The 20,714-nt window shown below is 40.8% G+C and overlaps 1 protein-coding gene and 1 long non-coding RNA gene across 13 annotated transcripts in view; one reads left to right on the top strand and one right to left on the bottom strand.

The window, feature by feature from the left end:
* LOC143283876 (chromosome-associated kinesin KIF4A-like) overlaps positions 1-20,714 on the bottom strand; it is a 178,649-nt gene that overhangs the window by 105,730 nt on the left and 52,205 nt on the right. Inside the window, exon 1 of one of the 9 annotated variants that reach the window (XM_076590268.1) lies at positions 12,574-12,676. The exons of the other annotated variants lie outside the window; for them this stretch is intronic. The gene's annotated coding sequence lies outside the window, so the exon portion shown is untranslated. Of the gene's footprint in view, positions 1-12,573; positions 12,677-20,714 lie in introns of those variants that run through there. 9 annotated transcript variants of the gene reach the window in all.
* Positions 476-20,485, top strand: LOC143283879 (uncharacterized). 4 transcript variants are annotated; one of them, XR_013055457.1, is made up of 3 exons: positions 476-894; positions 18,258-18,302; positions 20,341-20,485. It is a non-coding gene; the product is annotated as an uncharacterized LOC143283879 (long non-coding RNA). The 4 variants fall into 4 exon arrangements; XR_013055460.1 differs by lacking the exon at positions 18,258-18,302; XR_013055459.1 differs by lacking the exons at positions 18,258-18,302; positions 20,341-20,485 and adding an exon at positions 4,282-4,338.

The raw sequence follows: 20,714 nt of genomic DNA, 5'->3' as shown, positions 1-20,714 counted from the left end.
GTAAGTAAGTATCCAGTGTAAAGTACAGATGTGCATATGAGGGAAATGAATTCCATTGTTTATGTGCAGCAAAAGAAAAGGAACGTTTACCATATGTTTTTATACGAATCTCTGGAACAGACAGTGTACGCTTGTCATCTGAAGAACCGAGTTGTCTGGATGGTGAATAGACAGAAAGTAGATCGATCTGTAAGATAGACAGGACAAGAATCAGCGAAGAAATTGTGACAGGGGACTGAGAGTTTGTATTGTATTTGTGCCTCTTACACACACACACACACACACACACACACACACACATATATATATATATATATATAGAGAGAGAGAGAGAGAGAGAGAGATGGCCAGTGTTTTCACGCAAAACGAAATCAAACCATTGGAGGGAGGGATGAAACGTTTGGGCCAGCCCTGGGGTGTGTGGGGGCTTGGGCGAGAGCGTGGGCGTGAGGGTCATACTGATAAAGAACAATCATGTAAACAACAATAGGTGTATCTGAATAGAAAACGCGATACGAAGTAATAGTGGTCGAGAGAGGGAGGCGGTATTTTGTCAGGCACAAGACGATCAGGCGACTTTCACGGTCGTTAAACCTTTACTACTTTGATATTTTCTGTGGTGGAGCCCCAGATTGCACTTCCGCTGAGGTTCTCAACGTGCTTTGCAGTGACTGACCTTCAGATTTTCAGTTCCAGCGAGTTGCCGATCAGTAAAAATATCCAGTTGACGAACTGACGGGAAAATGATCCGTTTGTCAGCATCTCGTGGATCTGGCGGAGGCGGTGACCCAGAAACGGAGAGAAGGCGTATTGAATCGGAAAAACAACAGGCTTTCCTGTTGACCGCCCAGAACGTTGTTCTCTTTTCCATCACTGTCGGGATTATTCGTGCAGGTAGGCTTAACGTGTATGTTTGTCGCTCGACTCACTGGCACTGTGTGAAGTACTTGTTTAACTAGCCTACTTGTTGTTGCACAGGGATTTACGTTGGCCTTTTCCGAATATATATTCAATAAGCAAAGTACCAGGTGGTGGCAGTGAAAATTTAAATATTCATTACAGTGACTGAAATGTGATTTTTGGCAAACAACATGACAATATAAGAAAAACAAAACAAAACAAAAAGAGTAAGTAAGTGAATATCTTGATAGGTTCTGATGATATTCCATTTTAAAGATATGAGATGCGTACATGCTGTTAGTACTTAATATTTTCACAATTTCAGTCATACTGTACTGTCCATGAGGGTACTGTAAATGTGTAATAAAAACTCATATACTTCTAAAAACCATATGATAATGGCATATTGCACAAGAAAACAATTACAGTCCAGCAGCAAAGAAATTGGAAAATATGCCTGTCAAAGTAAGGGGAAATAGAAAATCAAGACATGTCAATCTGCACAGAATAGCAACTTTGAAGTTCTACAGCACTGAAAAGAATAGACAGTTGCATTTCATAATAAAATATCTTGCAGAATACATCACAAAAAGTGCACTGAATTTTTTTTCAGGCAAGATAATTAACTGAATTATAAGTATCAGAGTCTCAACTTTGAAAAATCTTCAATTTGACCAGCGGATAAAAGACTGTTTATTGGGGTAGCATGCTGCAAAGATGAATATTTCAGTAACTATCACAAGTAGAACCAGGAAATTTTGTTTGTGTGTTAAGTTCAATGTCAGCTTTCAAAATAAATTAAAACCAACCTTAAAACTTCACTCTAAAGTTGGCAGAAAAGGAATACCTGATTTTCTCATAAAAAAAGGTGCACATTGTGGATGAGACTTATTCAAAATGTTTGTTTTTGAAAAAATATTGAAGTTACAGGATCTTTAACATGCATATTTGATCTTCTGCATGCGTATACACACAAAGGGGGGTTCAGGCACTAAGCAGGTCTGCACATATGTTGACCTGGGAGATCGGAAAAATCTCCCCCTTTACCCACCAGGCGTTGTTACCGAGATTCAAACCCAGGACCCTCAGATTGAAAGTCCAGTGCTTAAACCGCTGGACTATTGCACCCGTCACTCTGAAAGGTTTGTCCCTGTATGTGCTGTTCCTGTCCATTCCTTCCACTTCATCAAGTTTATTGTCACATCAGTGAATGAAGGGAACATGCAGGTCAGGATCAAAGTGTTGGCTACCTTCTGTTGGTCTGCATTTATCCAACCAGTGAGCAAAGAGATAACAAGTACACTTTCTGCATTATCCATCCAATGAGCAAAGAGATAACAAGTACACGTTCTGCATTATCCAAACAGTGAGCAAAGAGATAACAAGTACACTTTCTGCATTATCCAACCAGTGAGCAAAGAGATAACAAGTACATGTTGTTCTAAATTTATCAACCAAAGAGATAAGTACATGTTGTTCTGAATTTATCAACCTATGAGCTAAGAGATAACAAGTACATGTTCTGAATTTATCAACCAATGACTGATGAGCAAAGAGATAAGTATATGTTGTTCTGCATTTATCAACCAATGAGCTACGAGATGACAAGTACATGTTCTGCATTTATCAACCAATGAGCAAAGAGATATCTTGTACATATTGTCCTGCATTTATTCAACCAGTGAACAAAGAGATAACACATGTTCTTTCTACTTTTTGGCCCATAGTTTGTGGAGAGATTATTGTTTAAAAGGATGTGCAGTTTAGAAGCTTTCATGAAGAGGTGGGTTTTTTTTTTTTAAAGCTCATGTGTTTTTATAGTTGTTTTTATATCTTCAAAACACATGTATGTGCAGCATGCGTGCATCACACAGACATGCACAGAGACAGATAGACAACACACACACACACACACACACACACACACACACACACACACACACACTTACTCTGAACCCCTTTTCTTGCATGCTTTACTACTTCCATGTACATACTGAATGCTCCTTACATATTCAATGATATTGTATCAGCCAGGATTCCATTTTGAACACAAAAATAGTGTACATTTTGTAAATTGGCCTTCACTATATGTTTTGCTTCCTTTGAAGCCTGTTGCACAAAATCATGAAGCTGAAACGTGATGTTCTTTTGTCTAATCTTTCCTTTATTGAGGAGTTTACCATTAAGAAATACTTTGACCACACACAAGAAAAAAAACAAATAGAGAATGAATCAGTGCGGTCTTAACTACCCAAAGCAGGAATCATTTACAACCTATTCGGAAGGGAAATATCCATGTATGGTAATGATCATGAGAACAAATTGCTCAAAAAAAAGGAAAAGAAAATGTTGCGTAGAGTATTATACTTAGTATAATTATAATCAGTCAGAAGGAAAATGTCTTGCACAGTTGATTTGCTTGAATTTTTTATTTTCCTCGCATGGTTTTGTACATATAAATGTGTGTTGAAAAGTCCTATATTCTGTTGGAAAGGTGAAGATGTGGGTATGATACTTTGCTGTTGATGACTTTGTTACACCTTTGCATGTTTGTTTATTCAAAGTGATCAAAGGCAGCTAAATATATAAAGTACTCTAATTAAAGCACGCACACAGATCAGACAATCATACAACTGTTTTTTCTTCTTTTCTGTACGCAAGGGGCTAGGTCTTTTCTCACTTTGATGTTGCACTCTGATACTGTGAGGTGTATGTTGGTCACGATTTGCATTGACACTGTGACTGCACTCTGACACTGAACAGACTGTGAGGTGTTTGTTGGTCATGATTTGAATTGACACTGTGACTGCACTCTGACACAAACAGACTGTGAGGTGTATGTTGGTCACAATTTGCATTGACACTGTGACTGCACTCTGATACTGAACAGACTGTGAGGTGTTTGTTGGTTATGATTTGCATTGACACTGTGACTGCACTCTGATACTGAACAGACTGTGAGGTGTATGTTAGTCACAATTTGCACTGACACTGTGACTGCACAAAAATATATTATGTGTCTCTGTCAGACCCCAGTTCTATACTGACAGAATGGAGACATAGTTCTCTTGGAAAATGATAACACAAAACTTTGAATGTTGTCTCTTTTATGGTCACATACTGGGTATCATTGATTGCTATTGCTAGCAGAGGTCATGTTTTGAATTATTTTGAAAAAAGACAGAAAAAAGACAGGCAGCAAAAGGACTTTGTTTTGAGCAAATTTGAAAATGAAAGCGATTATTATCAGAAGGGAATGAGAAAAAGATTGTTTGAAAATGGAAAATAAATATTATTCCGTGGATGTGAAAAAGAGAATATCATTTACAGTGGTGAAACAGATGGTAGCTATGATGTTATTGGTTTGTAATATGTTAACAGCTGAAACAGGTGGCTCTGATGTTATTGGTTTGTAGCATGCTAACAGCTGAAACAGGTGACTATGATGTTATTGGTTTGTAGCATGCTAACAGCTGAAACATGCAAACAGCTGAAACAGGTGGCTATGATGTTATTGGTTTGTAGCATGCTAACAGCTGAAACATGCTTACAGCTGAAACAGGTGGCTATTATGTTATTGGTTTGTAGCATGCTAACAGCTGAAACAGGTGGCTATGATGTTATTGGTATGTAGCATACTAACAGCTGAAACATGCTAACAGCTGAAACAGGTGGCTATGATGTTATTGGTTTGTAGCATGCTAACAGCTGAAACAGGTGGCTGTGATGTGACTGGTGTTTAGAATGCAAAAAGCTGAAGCCATGAACCGAACCAGTCCCCTAAGGCATCTGTTCTAGCAGTTCTTGCCAGCATTCCACCTCTTGTCTCAGTCTGTCAGCCAGCTGGGGTGAAAGTGAAAACATTGTTTTAAGGGAACAGCCGGATGTGTAAGTTTAAAGCTGTACAGTGTTGCCAATCACTTTGAGAGCATATATACATGTGAAGGTCATAATCAGTTTGTCCTTGTTGAGTGCTAGCGCACTGAAGGCTGATGATCAGGTCCGACTCTAGATCGGCAGATTCCTTGATAAAGATTATAACAGTTTATAAAAAAGAAAGAAAGTAAGGACTCAGAAAATGTCACTGATTCCAAATGGTTGCTCAGTTTTTTCCATGACTTCCGGAAATGGGCAGTGTTGAGTGTTCCAAGGCAAGTAGTGGCTGTGTGGTCTTCAGAAATGGGCAGTGTTGAGTGTTCCAAGGCAAGTAGTGGCTGTGTGGTCTTCAGAAATGGGCAGTGTTGATTTCCAAGGCAAGTAGTGGCTATGTGGTCTTCAGAAATGGGCAGTGTTGAGTGTTCCAAGGCAAGTAGTGGCTGTGTGGTCTTCAGAAATGGGCAGTGTTGAGTGTTCCAAGGCAAGTAGTGGCTATGTGGTCTTCAGAAATGGGCAGTGTTGTGGTGGGTCGGTCCCAGCAAGACATGCCTCCTGTGTGAAGTTGTACATGGCATGCCACAGAAAAGCTTGTTTCCCAAAGGTTGATAGTACACACTGAACACCACTATCTTGTGAAGCAGAGTGAGCACCTGGATATGTAATTTCAGTTTCTCAAGGAGGTGACTCTGTGTTTAGGCAAATTCATATACTGTAAAACACTACACATCTGCTGGGCAGATGCCTCACCATCAGCATAACCCAACATGCATAGTCAGGCTTTGAGTGCATGCATATGTATTTTTGTACCTATTGGAATGGATTTCTTCCATGGAATTTTGCCAGAGGACAACACTGATATTGCTATGGGTTCTGTTTCAGTGTGCCAAGTGAATGCTGCACACAGGTCATAGGTTTATCATCTCATCTGAATGACTAGGTGCTCAGTTTGATTTTCTGGTCAGACTTGGGAGAAAGGGTGAGACTGGGATTTGAACCTGGACCCTGATGGACATGTATTGGTATATTAACCATTCAGCCACCTTTCTTCTGCCTGTATACAACATGCATTGGGTCTGGAGGTCTCAGGATGAAGAGGTTTCTGAAAGCCCCTGTCAGCAAAGGCAGAGCTGTGGGTATCAAGTTTTTGCTTTCTGTGTTTTGTGCAGGTTATGTGTGTTGGTATTATGAAAGTCACATGTAAAGTCATTCATGAAAGCAAAATAATGAACCCAGAAAAAAAAACATATCGTACAGACAAGCATGTGCAGACAAACACATCTTGATATTGTTCCATGAGTGTACATTGGGAGTGATCTTTTTATTTTTTTTTGTGCGTGTATTTTCTTATGGAGCAACAAGAGCACAAACAATATGTCATATTCAGAATGGGTCACTTTATCAAGTATACAAATCATGATGAAGAAGGTTGCAAAATCTGGAAAGAAGACTCAGTTGTGTCCTTGCTTTTTCTTTTCCACTGCCTCGCTGTCACAATAGTTGAGTGGTTGGAGTGTTGGACTTCAATTCCAAGTTGTGGGTTCCAATCCCAGCAGTGGCACATGGTTGGTTAAAGGTGGTGATCAGTTTTCTCCTGGGTCAACATGTGTAGATCTGCTGATGCCTTGATCCTTTTGTGTGGACTCACAATCAGAAGATCAAATAGGTGTGAAGAAGACCTCACCATCTGTGTCAGCGGTCTGGGTTATGGATGCTCAAACATACCCAGCATGTACTCCTGAGCATGGAATATGGCTGCCTAAATATCAGGGTAATAGTGATATAACTTTCACATAAAGGCCCACTGTAAGTTGACTTGCGCCCACTAAGACAGAGCCTGTACCACTATCAGCAGAGAGACCTGGCTATGTGTTAGGGCCAAATAACATCTGCAGCTTTCATAGTCCCTGCAAAGAGATTTGTGGTCATGTGTGCTACTTTAGATACATTTGAAAACGATGCTTGTAAGTGGTGTTTCACATGGTGGCGGACACTATCATTGTGGTAGTGTGTAGATCTCTGCTGGTTTCACTTTGCCCTCTTTACAACCAGCTGCACAGATCCTGGTGGCCTGTCTGTTTTAGATGTCTTCACTGTTTACTGCTTTTAATAGCTGAACCAATGTTAACACTTTGCAGCTGTCTTGCTCTGAATGAATCACACTTGTTCACTGTTGCCACCTGTAGTTTACTTGTACATGTTTTGTAAAACTAGAGTGTGTCCACATGGTTTCCCTGGTTCCCTGCCCTGGACTTCTTTTTTTTATCATGTTTTTGGGATTTCAGATAATTGCTGTGCCTTGTTCACTGAAAACTGCATGTCACACACCATGTTTCAGCCAGTTCTGATATTTGGCTTTGAAAATCTTGACATTGTGAACATAGAAAATGAAAGATCTTGAACGAACTTTGACATGGAAAAACCAAAAAATGAGTGAAGCATCAAAGTAGAAGTGACTTGGACCGAAGGTCTTGAGCGAGGCAGGAAGAGCCATTGGATGGGATACAATTTTTTTTGTGTGTGTGTGAATTGTACATTTGTGTGTCCATATTCCATTAAAATATGCTTTGTGTCAATGTTGGTTTATTATGATGTTTGTTATGATATATGATATAAAGTATGCTTCAACATTCTTCAAGTGAGCTGTTGTGACTTCAGCTGTTTAAATGGTTCTGGTTGAAATGTTTTTATTCTCTCCCTCTCTCTTCCTTCTCTCTCCCCTATCACACTGTGCCTTCAGTCCTTCAGGTGGCACTTCCATGCCTAAAGATTAGAGCAAGAATAAAACAGGTGAGAGTTCCATCCAGGCGTCTGATTTCAATGCAGCTACTGCTCGACTGTGTGAAGAGTCATTAGTGGCACTGCACAGAAGTGTTGACCAGATTCCTCCAGGTATGGCAGCATTTTCTATTTCAACATACTGGATTCTTCCTTCAGCGACAGTGACACTAGGATAATCACAGCAAAACCCTCTCAAGTGGTTACACCTTTCTTCCTTTTGCTGACTCAACAGAAAAGGGTTTTTGTAGCATTTTTCTTTTCCCCCTTCATCTTTTTTCCTATTATCACTTTTCTGTTCACACCTAGTTCTTTGTCCATGTGCTTCTTTTTGAAATAATTGACAATATCCTTGCAAAATTTTTCTTAATTTTGAGCGTTTATATGGGCTTTTTAATTGTTTATGTGTGCTCATGTCTCTGTGTGTGAGTGAGAGAGAGAGAGAAATACAAACATTAAAATAATATCAAAACACACAAATGATGCTTTGGCAGTTGAAGCACTGCGTTTTATTAAACATAACCATGCAGACTGACGGTTTCCTCATCCTGCCCAACATTTCCATGCTCACAGATACAACGCAACCACTGTCAGCAGTCAACTAACATGATCCGCATATACTGATATTGCACCACACACAAATAACCATGTCAGTCAGAAAGAAAAGTACAGCAAATTTCCTGCAAGCATTAAAGCTCTAATTTGTGTACCATATATCAAAGGAAGAAAAACAAAAAACGAAGAAAAACAAAAAACGAAGAAAACCAGGAGCAGCCACTGTCGGTATGCAAGGTTTTCCACCAGACACATCTCAAGGCTTTCTAGTGTGACTGACGGTTTCCTCATCCTGCCCAACATTTCCATGCTCACAGATACAACGCAACCACTGTCAGCAGTCAACTAACATGATCCGCATATACTGATATTGCACCACACACAAATAACCATGTCAGTCAGAAAGAAAAGTACAGCAAATTTCCTGCAAGCATTAAAGCTCTAATTTGTGTACCATATATCAAAGGAAGAAAAACAAAAAAGGAAGAAAAACAAAAAAGGAAGAAAACCAGGAGCAGCCACTGTCGGTATGCAAGATTTTCCACCAGACACATCTCAAGGCTTTCTAGTTGGATACAACTCCCAAGTCCAGCATTAGCCAACTCTACAGGCTATTCACAGGACACAATCAAGGTTGCTTACTGGGACATGTTCACTGGGATACCTGTCTTGTGGATCATCAAGTAGATCCCCTCCAATCTACAAGGACCTCTCTGGATAGTAGAATACCTCCAGGTCATCCACAAGGACTTCTATGGATAGAACGCCCACAAGCCATCCACAAGGACCTCTCTGGATAGCATAACACCAGGTTTTTAAGGACCTCTGGATAGTAAAACACCCCCAGGTCATCCACAAGGACCTCTGGATAGTAGAACACCAGGTTTTCAAGGACCTCTGGATAGTAGAACACCATGTTTTTAAGGACCTCTGGATAGTAGAACACCCTCAGGTCATCCACAAGGACCTCTCTGGATAGAACCCTCCATGGACCCACAAGGACCTCTCTGGATAGTAGAACACCACTTTATCCACAAGGACCTCTCTGGATAGTAGAACACATTATCCACAAGGACCTCTCTGGATAGTAGAACACCTCCACGTTATCCACAAGAACAGCCCTGCACTACTCAAGGGGGTGTGCTAGAACACCTCCCTGTGAAAGCCTCTCTGTGATATCCATCACGGCTGTGCTGTGGGTTATTCAGAGCCCACACTCAAGTTATCATGGTATTCACCACCTGCAGGCAGCTGGAAGTGCTACAAGGGGGAGGGATGTCTGCACAAGTCCAGAAGAATTGCAGGGAAGCTGATTCATTTGGATCACTTGAAAAAAAAACTTTGTGAAAAACAAACATACCAGCACTGGCATCACAGATGCGTGAAAAATCGTTCAAAACATGAGGGGAAAAAAATCTGTTGAAAATCTTTAAAACAAATCTAGACTACTACTTTAGAGACAAACATGCTTTGAGATTTCAATCAACAGAGTGCAGCACACCTGTCAGCTCCAGAAACTGACCAAGAATGACGTACAAAAGCTAATAAATACATGTATTCAGAAAAAAAGAAGAATAAGAAGTAATATTCAATGATGATTACAACTAACTGTACATTTTTACCCAGTAAATAAGATTACAAAAACTTGGCGAATTTTACGGGAATGACAGACGAGAAGACAAAGAAAATGTATCGCAGTCTGTCTCCTCTCTCGGCTACTAAAGGACTATATAAACAAGCAATGCTCACTCCCAAAGTACAATTCACACACTACAATTATGTTTATACTAATGCAATACAGAAAAAAGTCACATCTGAAGCACAAGCATTTTGTACAACCATGTCAAGTATGGAATCGTCCACACGTAAGTCAAATCTTCAGCACAATCAATTACTGACAAGCATTTTCCACATCCATGTTAACTGTGGAAGTACTCTGAGACCAACTTCCACCAAGTTACAGGCATTTTGCCACCAGTTTAGTTTTTGATGATTTGGGGGAAATAATGTAAATGCACAATTGAGCTTTTTTCTTCTTAAATCATGAGATCCTTCAAATTATTTTGTTTCAGTAGAGTTTGGTTCAATTTAATGTGTTCGTAAAAATGTGCAGATGTGTCCTCTGTACAATGTTGGGTGGAGATGTGTGTGTCTGAAAAGACAATGAAATGGTAAAGTGTTTTTCATTTGTATGTAAACATGCATCTGTGTGAGTGCTGACATTGAGAACAAAATGTGTGCTGTTGCACAGGTTAAGATAAGACAAGGAAAGTGGGTCTTTGACCAGTGGTGATCATCAGACAACTCAACATCAGACATCAACAGCAACATTTAGGAACAAAAAGTTGTCCTTTTAGGTTCTGCTTTTCTAGGCTTAATGTAACATGGACAATTTGTACCATGACTGCTGATGATAGAATGTGCATGGTGTGTTGGTGGACCAAATGAAGATTCATCCTTACTGATGCTTTTATCCTTCTACACATGGAGTGGAACATGACTGCTTCCCTCTGGATTTGGAAAGTGTGAATGGAAAGGCAGTACTTACAGAAGGTCTGGTCACATTTTGTTCACAGAGACCACACGCTGAGGTCATCACTTGGGCGGACTGAAGTAGCTGAGGTTCTTGGTACTCAAGATGGTGCGCCTACGCTTGGAGTTCTCCGTCTTGAACTCCTCAGACTCAATGAAGGTCACTTGCCCAGTCCGCTTGCCGGGTTTCATGAAGATGGGAGTTGGTTTCTCGAATTCATCAGAGCTGCCGACCTGCTCGGTGTGGATGAGATCCAACAGTTTTGTTTTGGAGCTCCTGGTGGTCTTCATGTTGGTCAGCGTGCGCAGCACTCTGGGCGGGGCCTTCACCACCTGACTGTCACCGTCACCAGACTCTATGACGACGGTGCTGTTCATCACACTGCTGCTGCTGCTGCTGCTGCTCACCGTCTGTGGACACAGACACATGGACAGTGACACAGACAAACATGGACAGTCACAGACAGACACATGGACAGTGACACACAGACACACATGGACAGTGATACAGACACATGGACAGTGACACACAGACACACATGGACAGTGACACAGACACATGGACAGTGACACATACACACATGGACAGTGACACATACACACATGGACAGTCACAGACAGACACATGGACAGTGACACAGACACACATGGACAGTGACACAGACACACATGGACAGTGACACAGACACACATGGACAGTCACACACAGACAGACACATGGACAGTCACACAGACACATGGACAGTCACACAGACACACATGGACAGTCACACAGACACATGGACAGTCACACACAGACAGACACATGGACAGTCACACAGACACATGGACAGTCACAGACACACATAGTGTCACACAGACACACGGGGTCAATCACACACAGACACAGCAACACACACAGACACAGCAACACACACATGGGCAGTCACACACAGACACAGCAACACATGGACAGTCATACTCAACACATCTGATGTGTCAACAAAATTAATCAATGTGATAATTTAGCTGTGTATTTTTGTTTCTTGTATGTGAAAGAGATTATGTATGAAAGCCATTGTCAGAATGAAGCATCAACATAAAAGAACATTCTTTGCAAGGATTTTTTTTTTAAACTGATCAATAAAAAAAGGAGAAAAATCTGCTAATGTACTTTCAGCTGAATATTTACACATTCTTGATAATAATATCAGTCAATACATTACCAATTTTTTTAGACAGTGGTACTGGATTAAAAAAAAACAACAAAAAACAGATTATATGCCACACAACTGTAAAGCAATGGAAAGACACTAGAACAAAGTCTGCCTCTCACTTGTTATGTATTCTCATGAACACACACAAGTACACAACGTATATGTGTATATGTGCACATTTATGCATTATAGAAAAAACAATCATGGACATAATGCAGTTTCAGTTTTGAGGAGGTGTCAAATCGTGTGGACTGATCCTTATACGTTACACCACACCTGCTGATAAAAAAAAAAAACAATAAGAAAGAAAAAAAGATTAAACATAAATGAGTCTATCAGGCTTTGAGGTATGCCTATATCAATGTGTCTATTGTGTAGCAACAGTATAAAAGTCAAATAAACAGGAAAAGATGTCAATATAATACTTACCACATTATGAAATAGTGACACAACTGTAAGAAGCAAAACAGCAGTACTTATTCACACAAGCAAACAATTGTAAACAACAGTACTTATTTATGCAAGTAAACAATTGAAAACAGTACTTATCCATGCAACATGCAAGCAAACAATTGTAAACAACAGTATTTATTCACACAAGCAAACAATTATCACCCACATCACCAATTAAAAGAAAAGGCCTCAAGCATGCACTCTGTCCTATACCCCCCCCCTCCCCCCCACATAACCATACTGGAACTTGTGCATCCTACCCCATGACCAGGGACATGTCACTCACTGTGTCAGGCGGCTTGTTTTGACACACACTGTCCTCACAGCCACACTCTGCAGCACAGCACCGACCACCCCTGTTGCAGGAACACCGCTTGGTGCTGCAGTCACTCTTACAGCCACACTGAGAACCAGACGTCCTCTGCAACAGTCATCATGTCCATAACATTACAATAGTCATCATGTCCATAACATAACAGTCATCGTGTCCACAACATTACAACAGTTATGTCCATAACATTACAGCCATCATGTCCATAACATGACAGTCATCATGTCCATAACATTACAATAGTTATCATGTCCATAACATTACAGTCATCATGTCCTTAACATTACAGCCACACTGAGAACCAGACGTCCTCTGCAACAGTTATCATGTCCATAACATTACAGCCATCATGTCCATAACATTACAGTCATCATGTTCATAACATAACAGTCATCATGTCCATAACATAAGTCATCGTGTCCGTAACATTACAATAGTTATGTCCATAACATTACAGTCATCATGTCCTTAACATTACAGCCACACTGAGAACCAGACGTCCTCTGCAACAGTCATCATGTCCATAACATTACAGCCATCATGTCCATAACAACTAACATCTCCAAAATTCAGAGCAGAAATGAATGCAGAGACGCTTCCATACCAAGGCAGCGACCACCTCCCGGTAGCTTTCAGTCTACAGAAACTGTCCGATAAACCCTGTATGAAACTGTGTGATCCATTTCAGTATGAAACCAAAGAGACAACCGTCATCGAAAAATTAAGACGTAGAAGAAACAAAAGAACGGCACTGAACAGGATGCAAACTATTCAGCCCCCATGGTGGAATACCGACACAGAGAGAGCCTGGATAGAAAAACATGCGGCTGTCAAACTTTGGCAAAAAGAAAGAACAAAACCATCTCCGGACAAAGATATTGAAACAAAAATGAAAGAAAAAACTAAACATTTTGAAGTCATTGCTCAAGAGGCCAAAAATGACAAGTGGAAACAGTTTTGCGAGGCACTCAGTTATGACACAACATTGACAGAGTTCTGGCAATTTTATCGTCGCATGGAAGGGAAAACGTGCACAACAACAACCCCAGACATGTTAGACACTGACGGAACCAAGCTTAAGACAAATGAAGAAAAAGGATCTGCCTTGCTCAAACGTTTCATACAACAGAGTGATCAAAGAAACTTAGATGAGAAAAAGAAATATGTTGAGGAGTTAAACCAAACCCTTATGCAGACTGGACCTGATGATGACTTGACAATGGATGATCTAAACGAGGCAATAGCTAAATGCAAGAAAGAATCGGCTCCTGGCCCAGACAAAGTTCGTTACTCAGACATCAAGGAGCTATCGGAAGAAGACAGAAGCAAACTTTTCAATCTATATCAAAACAGTTTCCACAATGGACAGGTGCCGGAGGACTGGACACACAGCTTCTTAAAACCCATACCAAAACCAGGAAAGGACCATCGTCAGGTAAGCGGCTACCGGATCCTAACCATGCAAAACATTGTTGGAAAGCTCATGGAACGCATGATAGCCAGGAAACTTGCAAGGGATCTTGAACACAGGCACATTCTCCCTTCAAATCAAGGTGGTTACAGAACAGGCAAGTCCACATGGGAAAATGCAGCTGCTTTTGCATATGAGGTGTATGAAGGATTTCAAAGAAAAGAAGAAACACTAGCAGTAGCAATTGACCTTGAAGATGCCTACAATAAAGTCCAGTTTGCGCACCTCATGGAGCTGCTACTAAGGTATGGAGTAAGTTTGACACTGACAAGATGGATAGCAGCAGCGCTTCAGGAAAGAACCGTCGTCCTACGCCTCGGAGATTGGATGTCTGCACCTTCTAAACTATCCATGGGACTGCCACAAGGGTCTCCGCTCTCTCCTGTCCTCTACAATGTCTACACGAAGGGCCTTGCAGACTTAAACAACAATGGAATTGCTCGGGTGCTTACCCTTGCGGATGACGGCCTGGTCTTCAAAACTTCGAAAAATGCTCAGGAAAGAACTGAAGCCGTCCAGAAACAACTAAACAATATTGCTCAATGGTGCAAAGACACAGGATCTTCCATCAATCCAGCGAAAGCCCAAACGTTGCTGTGCACCCTCAACAACAAAACTGCGAGCAAATCACCACCTTCTGTGTCATTCGATGGGATTCAAATTGAGAGAACTGAATGCCTACACTACCTAGGAATACACTTCGACAGGATGCTGACCTTCAGAAAACATACGGAAAATACTGTTCTCAAATGCAAAAAGGGCCTTTCAGTCTTAAAAGCAATGGCAACCAAAGGAATTGAACAACGCCACCTCTTCCTGCTATACCAATCACTCGTCCTCAGTGTGATTGACTACGGACTTGGGCTAACAACACCGTCTCAAAGCAACCTCCTAAAATTAGAAAGAGTCCAAAATGAAGCTATGAGGCTGATCCTTGGAACAACAAAAGACACGCCCACAGAAACCATGCGATACCTGCTTGGCCTTCCTTCAGTGCAGGCCAGAAACAAGTTAGAACAGGTCAAGACCTACTTCAAAGCATTAGAAAACCCTCAAAACCCACTGCATGACGCAGTCAAAGAACCAAAAGGCAGCCGTCTAGGACGAGGAAGATCATGGATGGGGCAAGCAGAAGACACAATCCAGCTAGTATGCCGACTACAAGACCTGAAAGAAACAAAAGAATGGGAGAAAAACCCCGAAAACCTCAACCATCTATTCAACACAGTCATTTCACCCACTCTAGGAAGACATTGTCGGGAATGGCCAGAGGGCAAAACTGATGCGGAAGTGAAGCTGCTTATAGAAGAAAACAGTAAAGAAGAGGACATCATCATATACACAGATGGCTCAGTCACCAAAGACCAGTCTGGTTGGGGATTCACTGCGAAACAAAATGGAAAAACAATTTGGGAAGAGAATGCTGCCTACAAAGTCACAACCTCCAGCCTAACGATGGAAGTTGAAGCGGTGACATATGCCCTCCAGTGGCTATCATCCATCCATACGCCCGGAAACCAACATGCCATGATTCTAACCGACTCAATGAACCTCATACAGAAAATTGAAAACGGAATGGGAAGCCCAGAGTGGCATAACGCAATGCGCAACTTTCAGATTAAAAAACTCACATGGTCATACTGCCCGGGACATGCAGGTGTTAAGGGAAATGAGCGAGCTGACAGACTTGCTGGTAACGCAACACCAACGAGCGGCCTACATCTAGGAAAATCGGAAATCCTCAGAAAAGTCAAAGAATACCAAAAAGAACAGGTACAAGGCCATCACACCATCGATCGCCTCAAAGAAATAGAAGCAGAGAGAGGGAGCGGCCGCAAGTCTAACATGAAAGGTAGAGCACGATGCTTTGCAAATCAAACAAATATCGGCATCATTTCCAAACCAACATTGCGCAAATTTCTTCAAAACGGAACAGAGTCTCTGTGGGCCTTTCCAAATACAATAGACTGAGCAACACACTAGACGCCACGTTCTTGGCATCAGAGATCTTTTCCCATCCCTCTTGCGACCAGTCAGTGGCGGCTGTCTGTGTTTGTGTGTATGTGTGGGTCTGTGCTTTTGAGTGCGTTTGTGAATGCGCGAGAGTGAAAGTGTACACAAGTGTCAGGAGAGATATGTGTACGTGTGTGTGTGTGTGAGGGGAGGTGGGAGTGCGGGGGGAGGTGGGGTAGAGGATGAGGTATGTGAGTGTATGCATGCCTACACTGTGGGAGCAACAGGATATTGGAACGTATATATATATATATATATATATATATATATATATATATCTTTGTATGTACGTGTGTGGGGGTGGGGGTGGGAGATATGGGCGAATGTGTTTGTGCTTGTACAAGTAAGTGTTCATCTCTGTGAGTGTGTGTTTGTGTGTGTGTGTGTGTGTGCCGTGGAAGCTGCGATACGTAGACTAGAAATGAGTGTGTGGAGGAGGGGGGTAGAGGAGGTGCACGGTAATGCATGTGTGTGTGTGTGTGTTGGAGCTCATGCACGTTTATATGTATTTGACTGTGCTTTCATATATGTGAAACTGGATGTTTGGTGCATTTCTGTTATGCATGTGTGGGTGTATGTGTGAATGTGTGTCTTCATATTTTACATTTATTCGCTTATTTATCACCATTGTTGTCTTATTTATTTATTTATTTATGTTTTATTATTATCATTTTATTAGTATTACTAATATTATTACTACTACCTTTTTCTATATTATGATTATTATTTATTTATTTATTTATTTATTTATGCAAGCTTATCTATTATTTATTCCCCCGTTTTGTTTTGTTTTTTGGGTTTTTTTTGTTTGTTTGTTGTTGTTGTTGTTTGTTTTTTTTTGTTTTGTTTTTTTTGTCAAGGCCTGACTAAGCGCGTTGGGTTACGCTGCTGGTCAGGCATCTGCTTGGCAGATGTGGTGTAGTGTATATGGTTTTATCCGAACGCAGTGACGCCTCCTTGAGCTACTGAAACTGAAAACTGAAACCATAACATTACAATAGTCATCATGTCCATAACATAACAGTCATCATGTCTATAACATAACAACAGTTATCATATCCATAACATTACAATAGTCATCATGTCCATAACATTATAGCCACACTGAGAACCAGATGACCTCTGCAACAGTCGTCATGTCCATAACATAACATAACAGTCATCATGTCCATAACATTACAATAGTCATCATGTCCATAACATAACAGTCATCATGTCCATAGCATTACAATAGTCATCATGTCCATAACATTACGGTCATCATGTCCATAAAATAACAGTCATCATGTCCATAACATTACAATAGTTATCATGTCCATAACATTACAACAGTCATCATGTCCATAACATTACAACAGTCATGTCCATAACATCACAGTCATCATGTCCATAACATGACAGCCACACTGAGAACCAGGCATTCTCTGCTACAGTCGTCATGTCCATAACATTACAACAGTCATCGTGTCCATAACATTACAACAGTCGTCATATCCATAACATAACAGTCATCATGTCCATAACATTACAACAGTCGTCATGTCCATAACATTATAGTCATCACGTCACAACGCCACAACGCCGATCATACACTGCCACAACACCGATCATACACTGCCACAACACCAGTCATACACTGCCACAACACCGATCATACACTGCCACAACACCGATCATACACTGCCACAACACCAGTCATACACTGCCACAACACCGATCATACACTGCCACACTAACTCTAACAGGTTTCTGTGTGATGACAAAACACCAATCATACACTGCTACAATCATACACTGCCACAACACCAGTCATACACTGCCACACTAACTCCATGCTCACAGGTTTCCCTGTGATGACAAAACACCAATCATACACTGCCACAACATCAATCATACACTGCCACAACACCAGTCATACACTGCCACACTAACTCCATGCTCACAGGTGAAAAAGTTCTGCACTTTAGGAAAAGAATGAAGTTATTTGTATCCAGTCATTTTCTTCTTACTAAGTAAGAACACAAAAATCTGAAAGTGCATCACCATAAAACATAAAATGACAAAAAAATGTAACCTTTTAAATATCCACTCCAAACAACCCTCATGCACACAATGTACATGGAATTAGAGACATGTATTTTTCACTTTTTTTCAGGTAAGTTCAGAAATCATCTTGGAGTGGATTTACTGAACAGAAAAGGTACCTGCTCCAAGGAGTAATAAATGTTTATTGAAAAAAAACACCAGTCAAAAGTTAAATATTTTGAGACAGCCAAAAATATTCTTTTTTTCCCCCAACCCCAGCATCTTGACTTGAGACATAAGACACTTCACAACAACAGCACTGGTATCAGAGAAGGCAGAGGTTACAAAGAAAGTCAGTTTTCTTGGACATGCGATGCTCACTTCACATTAACCCCTAGGCTGCCTATATGACGAGATAACTCGTCATGGCAAGCATGTACGCTTTGCTGCCACAATGACAAGACAACTCGTCATTGAAATATTCTGACTTTTCCCTGCTTTGCATTCAGTTCGTTGACAAAAATGCTGGTAGCTTTAGCTTGGGGAATCTTTCTAGATTCTATTCATAGAAACACCATCAACGTTATGAGGCAGTCCTTTATTTGAACGTTCTGGTTGGGTTACTGCCGCAGTGTTTGCCTGGCTCCTCTCCTCACTCGCTCAACAAAATGTCAGACTGATGCCATGCTCAAGACATGCGATCATGGCGAACTAAATCAACCAACATTGCTTTCTTTAGCGGATGCTCAGAAAGAGCGTAAATTTGAAGGAGAAGACAGTGATGAATATTTATAGGACAATTTGATAGAAAATAAAGGGAGCAATCATGAGAGTGGCCAAGATACGACTATCATTGAGTGATGCCGGCTGTACAGTCGTAGCAGTTGACAGACTAACCGAATTATTAGCAAGACATAGTGTGGGCAATTTTCTTGGCACTCAGCCAACGCAGTCTGATGAGAACTGGAGAAAGTGACCATGTGAGAGGGGTGAAGAGGAGAAGGTTGGAGACTGAGGGGGTGTGGCCTCACATCCATATTATCACTTGGAAAAAGTCACAATGCATTGTGTATCTATCTTTCGATTTTTTTTTTGATTTTTTTTATTGTGGTTGTTCTAGTATGATTTTGTGTGAGCAGGTATCCATTTGTCCAGAAAATATATTTTGGTGCAAATTACAACTAATGTTTGTAATGAACAAGTTGAAAATGTGACAAACAAACAATACTGATTTAAAAACTACAGCATGTCACTAAAAATATATAAAATGGGAAAATATCGTGTGTTTTGTGTTCTTTATTCATTTACCTTTCAGAAAATATATACTTTTATGGGTCTTTCTCCAATAACAAAGAGCACAGAATTTTTGTTTTAAATTTGTACCCGTTTTTTGTGGAAAAAACCCTGGCAAATAGATTTCCCTTAAATCTTATTTTCCTGGCAGCGAAAGGGTTAAATGCGAGGATGGCATTTCATGTCCCTGTCTCTCATGCAGCTCCCTGCAAAAGTCACGAAATCCGGGTTGGCAATCAGGATTTAGAAGAGTGTGACAGTCAAAACTTACACAACACATCAACCACTCAGTCTTATGAGATACTGACTCTTTAGTTGAAAATGCAATAGCTTTACCAACTTGAAAATAAGCCCAGACAACCCTGGTATCATACCATGCCGTACAGTTTTCACAAAGACATAAAAAGGCCAATATACACAACACATTATTGTACACAAAATGTACACATCAATGGGGGCTTATAATCACGTATCCTAGGTACAAAAATAATGCAACACACCGACTTTGCCCACTTACACAATCTATCTATCCATCTATGTATCTGTCTATATATCTGTATACATATATAATCACAGAAGTGTTCTACCAAAAATTATCAAAGGAACAGCTGCATGCTGTCCACAACTAACTTGCCTTAAACTGGAGTTTTGTACAAAAACATCTGAACCCATTCACATCTTCATAAAGTGAGAGAGAAAGTGAGTGAAAGTTTGTGAGCTGAGTGAATGAGAGAGAAAGACTCTGTGTGTGTGTGTGTGTACTGCGTGTGTGCTGTGTGCGTGTGTGTGCGGGTGCGTGTGCGTGTGTGCTGTGCGTGTGTGTGCGTGTGTGTGCATGGGCATGCATGTGAGCGATGAAAAGCTGAGTCAGTAACGCTGCACAAATGGCACTGTCTGACCTCCTCCACTTTGCGTTTCAGGACGTTCTTCTGTTTCTCACTGGTCTGCTGCAGTTTTGCCAGTTCTGCCTGTCGTTTCCGATCCTGATGGAAAAAGTGGGACACTTTAACACTGCACTGTACATAATTTGAAAGGCAAGAAAAAAAACCCTGCTGCTACAGGTAATCCCCTTTCCCCTGTGTGTGAAGAGCAGGACATGGAAACAAATGACATTCATTTGGATTTTCTCATTGTCTGTGAGTGTCTCACAAAAACCATCAGCTTCATTTTTGCAATGATACCTTTCCTCAGAATGTTTCGAAAGGCAGGTAAATCACCTCAAATCATCTCTGTCTGGCTAATGAAGGAAGTGTTTAACACCAAGACACAATATGAAAACAGTCACTAACAAAGC

This window comes from Babylonia areolata, chromosome 7 (genome assembly GCF_041734735.1).
Source record: "Babylonia areolata isolate BAREFJ2019XMU chromosome 7, ASM4173473v1, whole genome shotgun sequence".
NCBI lineage: Eukaryota > Metazoa > Mollusca > Gastropoda > Neogastropoda > Buccinidae > Babylonia > Babylonia areolata.
Note: the sequence above shows the minus strand (reverse complement) of the source record. Positions and strands in the feature narration are given on the sequence as shown.